This window comes from Oryx dammah, unplaced genomic scaffold, assembly GCF_014754425.2.
Source record: "Oryx dammah isolate SB20612 unplaced genomic scaffold, SCBI_Odam_1.1 HiC_scaffold_2, whole genome shotgun sequence".
Lineage (NCBI taxonomy): Eukaryota > Metazoa > Chordata > Mammalia > Artiodactyla > Bovidae > Oryx > Oryx dammah.
The window spans coordinates 97,037,085-97,050,533 of record NW_024070186.1 but is presented as its reverse complement, the minus strand read 5'-3'; the positions used below and the strand labels follow the sequence as shown (position 1 = coordinate 97,050,533).

At 36.8% G+C, this 13,449-nt stretch overlaps 1 protein-coding gene across 18 annotated transcripts in view; it reads right to left on the bottom strand.

Moving 5' to 3' along the window:
• ZBTB20 (zinc finger and BTB domain containing 20) overlaps window positions 1-13,449 on the bottom strand; it is an 838,376-nt gene that overhangs the window by 489,319 nt on the left and 335,608 nt on the right. For all 18 annotated transcript variants that reach the window (XM_040224195.1, XM_040224181.1, XM_040224152.1 and 15 more), the window contains one exon: window positions 9,880-9,953. The gene's annotated coding sequence lies outside the window, so the exon portion shown is untranslated. The remainder of the gene's footprint in view (window positions 1-9,879; window positions 9,954-13,449) is intronic.

Sequence of the window (13,449 nt, the reverse complement as noted above, 5' to 3'; positions counted from 1 at the left end):
AAAAGAGCAAGGATGAGGTAAAAAAACAAAGTCCTTTCTGTGAAGCAGGAAGGATGTTTTTCACTGAGTTATTTTAGAAGACTTGAATGAACTGCTAAGGGCTTTCACATACAAAGACATGAAAGTCAAACTCAAGAAACAGAGGGGGAAAAAACAACTACAGACCTATAACAGGCACTGCTTTTAATTATCATAAACTTGTTATGCACACTGGTGCTATTCTATAGTGACAGATTTAGAATAATTGCTCAAGTGTATCAACAATAGAAATGACCTCCTTAGAAATCGAGGTATATATACTTGGTGTTGCAAAAGCTGACACAGAAGGAATCAGGATCATGTTTGCAGTAGGATGTGACTTCAACAAAAGTTTCAACATCTCCCTCTTCCTCTTCATCCATATTCTCTTTTCCCCTCTCTCTCTCCCTTACTCTTTCCCTTCCTCTCTCTCACTCTCTCTTACTTTCAACAAGGAATTCACTTCTAATGTAGTCCTCAGTCGTCGTTACAAAATAATAGTAACAATTGATAACTATGTTTGGGTTTTCTTCTTTGCTTCTACTTTGCCTTTTTTTTTTTTCGTAGCAGTAAGATGTGCACTTTCATTGACCTAGATCTCTGATCAGGCTTATAAAGCTTCAATTAAGCCAGACTTCAGAAGGAAAATGTACACCCCACTTTTTTTCATTAGTCTAATTAACACAATATTTTATTTCTCTTTTCAAAGAGGTTGTCAAGGACAATCAAAGTTAGTAGTACCATTGTCTGTGATATGACTGGGATCTTGGACTCAGAGACACTGTGAGTCAAGGTGATGCAGAAATGAAAGACTAATGTCATGGATTTGACCAATCTTCCCAGCTCTGATAGCTCAGTTGGTAAAGAATCCACCTGCAATGCAGGAGACCCTGGTTTGATCCCTGGGCTGGGAAGATCCTCTGGAGAAGGGAAAGGCTACCCACTCCAGTATTCTGGTCTGGAGTATTCCATGGACTATACAGTCCATGGGCTCACAAAGAGTCAGACATGACTGAGCAACTTTCACTTTCTCTTTTCTTTCCCAGCTCTTCATTTCTCAAAGATGGAAACATGTACAGGGGCTCTGTATTTATTTCCAGGCAAGATAACATAACTTAATTATAAAAGCATCAGCTCAACATATTCCTTTTTCTTGGGAAATCTATGAGACCATGTATTAAATTCTACTTTGCCATACAAGGAGCTGAGGTGTGTGGAACTTAGAAGACTAGCGTCCAGGAGAAGAGCAGATTTGGCATGTGGGTATAATAATGGAAAAATACTTGGCTCAGACAAACCTATGTTTGAATCTTGGCTTGGGCTTTTACAATAACATGGGGAATTGAAGATGGCACTATTTAATCTCACTGATCCTCAGTTTCCTAAAAATGTAAACTAAAGGTTATAGTATCTATTTTGAGATGTTTTAAGAATTAAATGTAAAGAGCTTTATGCAGAGAGGGTACCTTACCTAAAGAAAAAGGTAAAGGTCTTTTCTTTACCTTCCTAACTTTTTTCAAAAAACTTCCTAACTTTTTTGAGACATTTGGACTATTAGAGAACTAGTGACCTCTGTGACCACATGACCTAAAGTGATAACAAAATTCACCAGATAAAAACACCCAGCAGGAGACAGCACAGGGTTTGAATCAGTTAGGTCTGGCATCAATACAAAACTCATTTACTGTATGCAATCTTGGATATTACTTAATCTTTCTGGATCTCAGTATTCTCATCATACAATGGAAATTATTTCGAGTTTGCTGAGTGGTTGCTGAGTGTGGTAGTGAGGATTAAAGACAACTTTTATAAGCATCTGGTACATTAAGTAAACAGATTGTGAGTAATACTTATTGTTCAGATTTTTATTAATTAAAACTTGTCTGTAGACTCATCTCCTATACTTAATAATCCTTTTTCCACCCAAGACCTTGAAAGGGTTACAATAGGGGCTTTGATCATAGATTAGCTGGTTTGGCTGTGATAATCTAGCTCTTAAGAATTACAGTTCTAGCTCTGCCATTAAATGTTTAACTGTACAACTTGAACAGGAATTCTAGGCCTAAATTACGTTCATCTCCAAAATGAGGAGACTGGAATAAATAATTCCTAAAATTCTCTGTAGATGTAATATTTTAAGATTCTAGTCTCTTTTGACTGAGTTACAGTGGATAAGTACTCATATCTTTAGAGCTTAACCTAGTTCTCTATGGTTTAATTTTCACATTCTCTCTACTCTATTTCTTCTTTAATTGCAAAAGGGGATAATTTCCATCACTTTGCAAACAAACCAATATCTCTCTTCTGATTTAGTGGCATTCCAGAATATTAATGCATCATACTTTAAGGCAGTCTGGCTTGTTTCTAATCCAGAAATTCAGTCATAATATAGGTAGTATTAATGAGGAAAATGAGGATTTATTTTCAAGGCTTTTTATGCCTCCAGGCCCCTGGACATTGCACATGATAAAATACAATCAATTAAAAATAAGATTAAGGTTTAACAGTTAAAAATACATTCTAAGAGTAAAACACTTTTTTGGGTACTCATTTCTACATTACAGAAGGGGCACTTAAAAATAAACAAAAATAACAGATTCATTAACCAGCAACAGAATTTTAATAATTATTAACTAGAAAGGAAATAAAATTAACTTGACCTTATCTTAGAAGGTTGTCAGAGACTATTTTGGTTATGTAGATGGGGAACATGTTGTGAACTAGTAGACCTCTGTTTCAAAAGTCCAAGCCCTCCTCAAATTCAGAAGTAAACTTTCAGTAAGGCTTCAAAACAAATATATAGATCTATTGTTTACAAGGTACCTTTGAATTGTCTTCATCTTGCTCTGTTCTTAAGCTATTCTTCAATTAATATTTATTTATCCATCCACTCACTTTTTCTGCATGTCTACTATGTGCTTTTCCAGTGTTATCAGAATAAAATCCAAATTCCCCACCCTGGCTACTTCTCTGACCTCACCTCCAGTTAACCTCCTCCTTTCCTCCTTTTGCTTTAGCTACTCTGGAATCTGTTTATTGCCTTGAATTCACAGTTTGCCCTTGCCTCAGGGCTTTGTCCATGCTGTTTCTGTCTGGAATTTTTTCCCCTCTCAAGCTTCCATCCCCACCCCAAATTCTTCACCTGGCTGATTCTGTCTCTCAACTTAAACGACCCTTTCTCTAAGAATTCTTTCCTGAGCACCCAATGGAAAGTATAATAGATTTTCTCCACCCATTCTTGTCTTGCATATCTATTAGCTCTTCTCATGGACTACAATTTTTAATTTTATAATTATTTTTTACTTATTTAATGTCTGATTTCCTTTGAAGACTATAAATTTCATGTGATCCTAAGGGATCATTTCTATATTCCCACTATTTGGCATGGTTGAATACTGAATTAATGATTCTATTGTGGGAGATTCTACAGGGTTGAGAAATATCAATTAATATGGACTCTAACTCTTAAGAACTTGCTTTCTAGTAAAAAAAAAATAAGGCATGTCCATAAATATCGTTTAAAAATATAGAAAGTAACTCATATCTCAAAAAAAGTGTAGGTGGGTGATGTATTAGATTTTTAGGCTTTGGTAACAAATTATTCTTTACCATCTGAGCCACCCAGAAGCCCAAATTGTTAGCTTAAAACATATACATTATCTCACAGCTTTAAAGACTGCAAGTCCAAAATGAAACTGTTGGCAGGGCTACTACATGTGCTAAGTGAGTTTGGTAGGTAGGGGAGAGTGTATTATTTCTGGCTAGGTCAGGGAGAGAAGGTTTTATGGAATAAATAGCATTTAAAAGTAGCCAGGAAGGATGTGTTAGATTGCATATGGAAATACAGAATGATGAACATTTCAGATAACAGAAACAACACTAACAGATGTGGATGAGGAAATTATGGCCTAAGAGTATGATATATTAAATCATAAAATTAAGTAAACAATGGGGATACAATTAGATTTTAGAGTGTTCAGGAATATTGGTTAGGAATTGTTTGGTAATTAATATAGAATATTAAAGTTTTGTCTGAAAAAAAGTGACATGATCTTAGGGCTCCTGCTTCATGAACCCCAATGGGCAACAGTATTTAGGATGAACAGATCTCCCTTCCCTCTGCTTCTCCCAAGAGATTAGTACAACAAGAGAAGATGAAAACTTGATGAGGACAGAGGTACCAAAAAAAGGAGAAATATTAGCCATTTATTGGATACATAGGGGGATAGGAAAGGCAAGAATGAGATATTTTGAGTCAAGATGACCTTGACAATTGGAGTTAAAAAATATCAGGATAGTCAAAAGGAGGATGATTTTTTAACTAGAAAGATAAAGTTATGGCCAACATAGACAGCATATTAAAAAGCAGAGACAATACTTTGTCAGCAAAGGTCCGTCTAGTCAAGGCTATGGTTTTTCCAGTGGTCATGTATGGATGTGAGAGTTGGACTATAAAGAGAGCTGAACACGAAAGAATTGATGCTTTTGAACTGTAGTATTGGAGAAGACTCTGGAGAGCCCCTTGGACTGCAAGGAGATACAACCAGTCCATCCCAAAGGAGATCAGTCCTGGGTGTTCATTGGAAGGACTGATGTTGAAGCTGAAACTCCAATACTTTGGCCACCTGATGCGAAGAGCTGACTCATTGGAAAAGACTCTGATGCTGGGAAAGATTGGAGGAGAAGGGAACGACAAAAGATGAGATGGTTGGATGGCATCACTGACACAATGGACATGGGTTTGGGTGGACTCCAGGTGTTGGTGATGGACAGGGAGGCCTGGCGTGCTTCAGTTCATGGGGTCGCAAAGAGTCGGATATGACTGAGCGACTGAACTGAACTGAACTGAACTGAATTATAATTTTGATATAATGATTCTGAGAAAGTGGTGTAATATCTAGTTGAAGATTTAAATAAGGAGATTGGAAATATAGGACTATAATTTGAGACAAGATACAAACGTGTAAGGTATCAACAGTGAAATAAATGAAGTCATACAACCCTGAAAAAGTGTCAAATCATGGGAAAAGTATGCATGTGGTGTTTAACAGACATATTCACATCCTATCTCAACCATTTGCCTTTTGTATGACCTGGGAAAAACTGCTTATTTCTTCTACTTTCTCATTTGTGAAAAAAAGGGGGAAATAATATTATCCCTTAGTCAGAATTATACCAGTTGAGTATTTTATATCTACTTTCATATTTTGATAGTGTGATTCCCAATAAGTAATATATTTATTTTTCAATCCATTATCTTAGAAATTTGAAACACCGTATTTTTATACACTTTTTTCTTTGATTCTAGTTCTTAAAAGTATGATGACTGTCATCCTCTAAACAGATTTCATGACCTATGAATGAATTGCAACCCATACTTTGGGAAACACTGGCCCCAACCAGCATTGCGTAGTCCATCTAAATCACCAGGGAAGCCCCATTCTCTAATCAGATCACACTGTTACCATTCTTTCTTCAATTTCCCTCTGCTTAGGCTGCTCATTAATATTATATTATTCCCTGATGGCCCAGAAGAAGTGATAGCCATTTATTTCCTCTACTATATCTATAAAATATTTTATCTATAAGAAAGATGTATCTGTTGTCCAACTAGATTATGAACTCCTTGATGATAGAAAATAGGCACTATTTATCTATATATTCTGGCAAAATTAATTGCTCATAAGAGGCATAGAATAAATTTTAATTCATTATTATAGAAAAAAGAGGGAAGAGGTCTGAGGAGAAACTTTGTTGGGTACCTACTTCTAAGGCCTTGCTCTGGCATCCTCATTCTCTAATTTTCCCTTCTCTATATGTCAAAGCTTCCATGAAAGGTTTTAAGGCAGAACAATGTCTCCTTGTTTGGGACACAAAGACTTAGGCCACCAATTTTTTGTCCACAGTGACTTGAGTTTCTTCATGGTGGGAGTTGGGAAATTCTGGAGGGGATAAATACCTTTGAGAAAGAAACTAAGATGTACCCAGGACATTACTTTGCCGACTAAGGTCCGTCTAGTTAAGGCTATGGTTTTCCCAGTGGTCATGTGTGGATGTGAGAGTTGGACTGTGAAGAAGGCTGAGCGCCGAAGAATTGATGCTTTTGAACTGTGGTGTTGGAGAAGACTCCTGAGAGTCCCTTGGACTGCAGGCAGATCCAACCAGGCCATTCTGAAGGAGATCAGCCCTGGGATTTCTTTGGAAGGAATGATGCTAAAGCTGAAACTCCAGTACTTTGGTCACCTCATGTGAAGAGTTGACTCATTGGAAAAGACTCTGATGCTGGGAGGGATTGGGGGCAGGAGGAGAAGGGGACGACAGAGGATGAGATGGCTGGATGGCATCACTGACTCGATGGACGTGAGTCTGAGTGAACTCCAGGAGTTGGTGATGACAGGGAGGCCTGGCGTGCTGCGATTCATGGGGTTGCAAAGAGTCGGACATGACTGAGCGACTGAACTGAACTGAACTGAAAATAACAAAAAAAAGTTACTGCATTGGTCTCTTTGGATTGCTAAATGTCAGAATCCAATAAAGGAAACCTGAAATAAATTATTAGAGCAAGTAATTTATTTTAAATTATTAAAGTTTATTTCAATTTTTTTCAGACCCAAAAAACTTTTCTCTGATGGAAATGATCCTTGGCAACAATGACATTCTGACACCATGCATGATGCACCCTCTTGGGAAGTCTGAATTTCATGTCACAATGGCTCTGTTCAGATTACTGGTTTTATCTTGCCTGTAAGCCCAATTATACTACTGAAGTTTCTAATGGCCTTCTGTCTGCTTTGTAAATCATCATGCATACGTGCTGTTGCTTCAGTCGTGTCTGACTCTGTGCAAACCTATGGGCTGTAGCCCACCAACTCCTTTGTCCATGGGATTCTCCAGGCAAGAATACTGGAGTGGGTTGTATGCTCTCCTCCAGGAAATCTTCCCAACCCAGGGATTGAACCCATGTCTCTTATGTCTCCTGCACTAGCAGATGGTTTCTTTACCACTAGTGCCACCTGGGAAGCCACATAAATCATCATAAAGAATATTAAATCAATAAATTTAATTGCCTCTATATGACATAATTTTGCCTCTATGTGACTCAATATACAACCAGAGGCATAATATAAAAATGTACCATAATGCTCTTTATATATGAATTTTGGACTAGTTGGAAGAGGGCACCACAGTTAAGTGGGTCTCATAAGATGAGCCTAAGACAGTTTGTTCCTCAGCAAACACAGCTCAGACTCTGAGTGTAGAAGAAAGATCAAACACTCAGAGTTTACTGAGTTTACTGAAAATAAAACTGGGTTTACTCTCAGTCCTAGATGTCTGAGGATGATTTGCATTGGTAGTCAGTATCATTTGGGTAACCTGCATGCCCTACCCTGGGCCTCAGTTTACTTATTTCAAAATGAGATGACTGGACTTTTTATTTCTTATATACTTTCTACCTGTAATTTTTGATGATGCTTTGCCCTTAAATCCCTTTCACCTCAATCTTTTAATCTTAAAAAATATGAAATGTGTTTATAAAGTTATTTGATGTCCCTAAACATTATTCCACATGATAACAGTACAGTTCATGAAGCTTAAATTTTATCATTTTAGCTTTGCCTCAGAGGCCAAGTTTTATGAGAGCCTTAATTTGCATCACCAGAAGCTAATTTAATAAAAATAAAGGAAACCCTTTTAGAAATAAATTAAAATTGGTGTTGGGGGGAAGATAACTTTATGTTAAAAACAAAGCAAAACAAGCCAAAAAAAAAAAAAAAAAGAAAGAAAGAAACCAGGAAGCTAAACTTAGAAGGGGTCAAATGGTTCTGAGCTCTAAGGAATGCTGTCATCTTATTTGTGCTGAGAAATTGGTTCTGGCTCTCGATGCACTGAAAGTAGAAGTTTCTAATGGCAACTTCCCAAATCTCTGGTCTCTTGACCCAATCTCTTTTGTACCATTTGCCCCATTTTCTTGAAGCACAATCTACTACTTAGACAAGCAGGTACACAGCACCATCCATCCTAGAGTCAGGCAGATTTATCTTTGGAGACGACTTCAGTATATGAGATGTAAGACACAACTAGATGGAAAACTAGTGAAGACCACTTCACAGACAAAAAGGATATGGTTTGAATGGGCACTTCTCATTCTGGTCAGGAGAAAGAAGTATAAAGTCAAAGAAGAGAAGGGCTAGGAGACTGATGTCTAATGTTATATGGTGAATAATAGGTTTGTCTTTGACAAATTCCTTTATAATTATCTTCTTCACTGTCAAAAACTTCATTCAACACATCTCCACAAAAATAATTTTTGAATGAATAAATCCTAAAGTTCTGACTTAAATTTCCTAATTGTACTACTAATAATAGCTATTTCTTGATTACTATTACTATGCCAAGCACTGGGGATCACAAAAATGAATAAGAGATAGACCCTTATTTTAGAGAGCTTACCATCTATAGTTTCTGACTCTTGCAGTTATGACAAAAATAACAATAATCATCATTTATTCATTCATATCAGCCAGGCACTATGCTCAGTGGACAACATGCATTAACATAAGCTGCCAAAGTTCCCTCCAGTTCACCAGATACCCTGACAGTGAGGTGATCTTGTTCTGTCCATGCATCATCTTTCCTAAAAAAATGGACCTAGCAAGAATTTAGACAATAGGCAGGGCTGTTTAAGCAATGTCAGAGCTGTCTACAGTAAACATATGAGAATTGCAGTCGATAATGAAAGAGTGAAGTAAACCAAAGTGACAATGGAAGAAGTCATGTGACTCACCTTTAGTGTACTCTGTCTAAAGGCACCGTGACACTCTGAAAACCACAATGCAATACACCCTACATTCGGCATTCCAGCATGACACAAGGGGATGAATGCTGTTTAAGTGCTTAAGACTCTCTAGCAAAAGACCTCATAGCACATTAAATGGAAACTTAGGAAGACATCACAACCTGCTGGATTTCATTACCAAAATATATATTTTTATCTAAAATTTTAAAAATTATAACATTGAATTTCCTTGTAGTATTTCATAACCTTTGAGTGAGGCATTAAAGTGTTTTTCCTTTTCCCCCACCAACTATAAGCTTCTGTTTTCTTACCCTGGGCGTCTGAATCTTTTATATGCTTGGGTTCTATTCACTGCCTGTTATTCAGACATTGAAATCCCAAATGTTAATTGTTCTTCCAAGTACATTGACAAAACAGCAGCTAAATAAGGGTAGACCAGACTGTGGTAGACTCTGACATGCATTTATGGAACAATGGGGCTCTGAGAGACAGCCTTGTAGCTCACGGGAAGACATAAGATGTGCTATTTTGACTGCTTCACAGCAGAATGGGGAACACACGCACACAAGGGAATTATGCATTTCACTTAGTTTTGCCCAAAGTCCTCAAGGCAACAGAATCTTGTGATGTCATCATGAACTTTCTTTCTCTCCATTTACAGACACAAAGGCTAAAAATTTCTAATGACATCACAAAGGAAAAACGGAGTCTACTGTGATTTCATTAGAAATCTGTTACTTTCCAAGAGACTTGTACCAAAATGTAAGAATCCTTCCTGACAGGGTGTGTGTCACTGTGCTGATGCACGGTGGGTGACACCCTCCCGAACGCAATTCAAACCAGCCAAGAGCAAGGATGCACAATTTAGGTTGGATAAAAAAGACATACTGAATATTGAGCCCTACAAATTTTCTTTTTTTAAAGAAGGAAATCATTTAAACATGTATTTCTTCAGGGATATTCAAATTTCTTACTCATGTCTGGTTACTATGTGACCACTATTTTTGTCCCTTTTTGAGTGGGTCACAAAAACACAGAGGAAGGTAGAGGAAGCTTTCACTCACAGGAACGCAGTGCAGCTCAATCTATTGTTTTTAAGGTGCAGTGATTTCAGTCTCTAAATGTAACTTCAGGCAGTCTGAAAAGAAACAGGTTAAAATCTCTTTCAGTTATAATTGGTATTTCAGATTTAATTAAAAATTAAACTTTCATAATGTTTCACCATCCAAAGCAATGCATTATCAGTCAAGCGTAGCTTTTTTTTCTGTTAAGAAAAAAAAAAAAACCCTCTTCCCAGAGTAGTTTTTTAATGAAAAGAAAAGGATCTAAAGAGGAAAAAAAGCAATTCTGAAAAACAAAATATGCCTCCATGTTAAGGACTTCATAATGATATGACTAGAAAGTCAGTGGTTCTAAATTTTACCTAGATTCTGATTAAAAAAAAAAACAAAACTCCTAAACAATTTCAAAGCTTCAAGATTACATACAATGTTATTTCAGAGAATAAAGAAGAAAATCTACAGTCTGAACACACATATTAAAGGGAAATTACAACTTCAAATAAAATTGGAAAATAACATTAGACCCACTGCTTTCAAATGACTGAGGGGCAAACGGTGAAGCAGAGGCAAAGAAACATATTTAGCAATACAAACGCCCATTGCAAGGTATTAAGGGTTCAGTGCACTCCAGATTACATCATACTATATAGCTTATTGTATGAAGCACTGCTGTTTGAAGCAACATGGGAAGACCATCAGGGTTTAAACTATCCTTTTTGGTTTAAATAACCACAAATGCATCTTTTAAAAATATCTATTTTTCATTTTTGAATTAAGAGTTCAGGCATTAAGGTAAAAGTATTTAATAACTATCTGGGCTTAAAATGTCATATTAATTTTTGTAGTCCTTTATTTTTTCATACAATATCACCTATAAATAAGATAATAGTTAAAAAAAACAGACAGGATTAAGTCATCCTTATTTTTAGCTTCAAATAACTGATACAACAGGTTTAGAAAAATATAGATTTTTAGTCTAAAAAGGAGATAACACAATTATCTTTTACTTTACATCATGGCAGCCCATTTTTTATATACTTGTAGTACTAAATGTGGTATGTTTATGTCCGTCTTCATATTAATGCAAGGTAATATTTTAACATCTCCACATATAAGAGCATAATCATAAATCAGCCTTGAAACTGCATCTATTTTTGAAAATGTATCTATTTCTTACTTGTGAGTTCTACTTTCTTTTTCCCTTGGATTATATAAAAGAATATTTTGTGTATTGTGTCTATTTGATGCACATAGCTTGTAAGTTCAAACTGGTTCAAATTCACTAGATCTATCCATGAATGGATCCACACACACACACAAAATCACTGACTAACTAAACTTTTCCCCTGCTTCTCACATGCCTGAATTAGACTAAAAATGCACCAGTGTAAAGACAGAAATTATGGAGGCGTCACCAGGGACAACTGACTATGAGGAGGGGAGTGCACATATTTCCTTATAAGGCAACAAAACATTCATAAAAGAAGCTGGCAAAAATAACTCATGCTCAGAAATAATGTCGAATAACAATAATCCCTAATAAATGATTCAGAAATATAAGAGCTGCCCATCTCTATATAAATCTGAATCACCAATTGATACTGTTCCACTCACCAATCACATATGGTTAGTGAAACTGATTCACTGTCTAGTTTAGATAAGAAAAGGTGATAGAAACGAGACTGCATATTTATATATAAACTGTTTAACTGACAACTTGCAGTTCAATTTAGTGTCAGATTTCCTTTTCCTTAATTCACCAGATGTTGAGTGAATTGAACTCAGTTCAAAACAATAAAGCAGTTTCTATGAATAGAAACTCTACTAAGTTATATTCTCCTCTTCGCATGTCATTCCTTTCTCCTCTTTGACCTTTATTTTCCCTTCTCTGTCCCTGCCTGTTTATTTCTTACTTTCACTTTCCTCCTTATTTATTTTTTTTCCCTTTCTCTCTTTTCCCACTTGGTGTGGGTAATGAAGCTCAAAAATAACATCTTGTATCCTGTTGAGGGAAACTTGGTCACAACTATCCTTCCAGATGACAAACTCATTCTTAAATGTCTGTTTTCCAATCCAAAGAAAACAGAGCAATTGAGAAAATAGAGACGCAACATCACTTATCACTACCACCACCACCACTTTTAATTCCCATGCTACATTCATCATTAGGAGGACTGACATTTATTTATGTTAGTTACCCCCTAACCTTAAATAGGACCGCAAATAAGACTAATAACAGGACCATTTTGTGGCACTCAAGCAAACGGCTGGGCAAAACAGATGGATCTTACTTTGCGCCAGGACTCAAAAAATACAGTCGCCAACTCACTGTTGGCGACTACGTATCTTGGCCCAAAGATGGACCTGGAAGTGGGACCAGTTGTCTTTGATATGAATATGGTTCCTATTCATATCAGCCTCATGAGAAATCATTAACTCTGCTACTATGCAGTGGGGTTAAGTATTGGTTAGAAACTGTTTGGAAGACTGGTCATCAAGAAAGTGAAATATTCTGAAGGCATGCCAGATTAGATTAAGGAGCAGAGAAGTTAAGACTAGGATCTTATTTTTGGCACTACTGTCTACTTTTCAACTTCTATTTTTGTCAAGTTCAGTACTGTACACTGAATCCACCTTTAGAATACTAGATTTCCGGAGTATGTGTCATCAATAAGAATAACTTGCTCTTGACATTTCAAGTTCCAAAATCTGTTAAATTTTTTTCCAAGTTATCCAGAACAACCTTAGTTATTATTAAAATTGACCACCAATGTCAGATTTCTTTAATCAAGATAGAACTTTGCCAGGCTTTATAGAATATAGTCAACACCCAGTGATGCACTGGTAAACAACTCAGTAATCAATGCAAATTACAAAGCCCGTAAGAATGCTTCTCTTGGCAGAGACTCTTTAGCAAAGAGAGTTGTACATTCTGCACTAGTTAAAGATTCTGAATGTCTTTCCAGAGAAGTAGCAAATGCATTATATGACAGTAACCCATCCTAAGTCACAAGGCCAAAAAACAAATCCCCAGACAATAAAAAACTTAAGAGGAGTGAAGAACTATAGATCTTAGTATTGACTAGGAAAAAAGGGCTGCTGCTTCTGACTACACTCTACTTTTTAAAATCTTCACATAGGTAGGGGTTTTAGATATTATCAGGTCATAGAACTTCAAGGAAAGAGCAACAAAGCACTCCAGTTTAGGAAGTCTATGCTCATCCAGGCAGTTCTCTTAATGTTCTTCCAATTCTTCAGCACCAATTATATCCTGCTCAGATAGTTTTCAGAGAAGGCAATGGCACCCCACTCCAGTACTCTTGCGTGGAAAGTCCCATGGAGGGAGGAGCCTGGTAGGCTGCAGCCCATGGAGTCACTAAGAGTCGGACACGACTGAGAGACTTCACTTTCACTTTTCACTTTCATGCATTGGGGAAGGAAATGGCAACCCACTCCAGTGTTCTTGCCTGGAGAATCCCAGGGACAGGGGAGCCTGGTGGGCTGCCGTCTCTGGGGTGGCACAGTCAGATGCACACACTTTCCTGTGGTCAGCATAGAGACCAAATGACAATA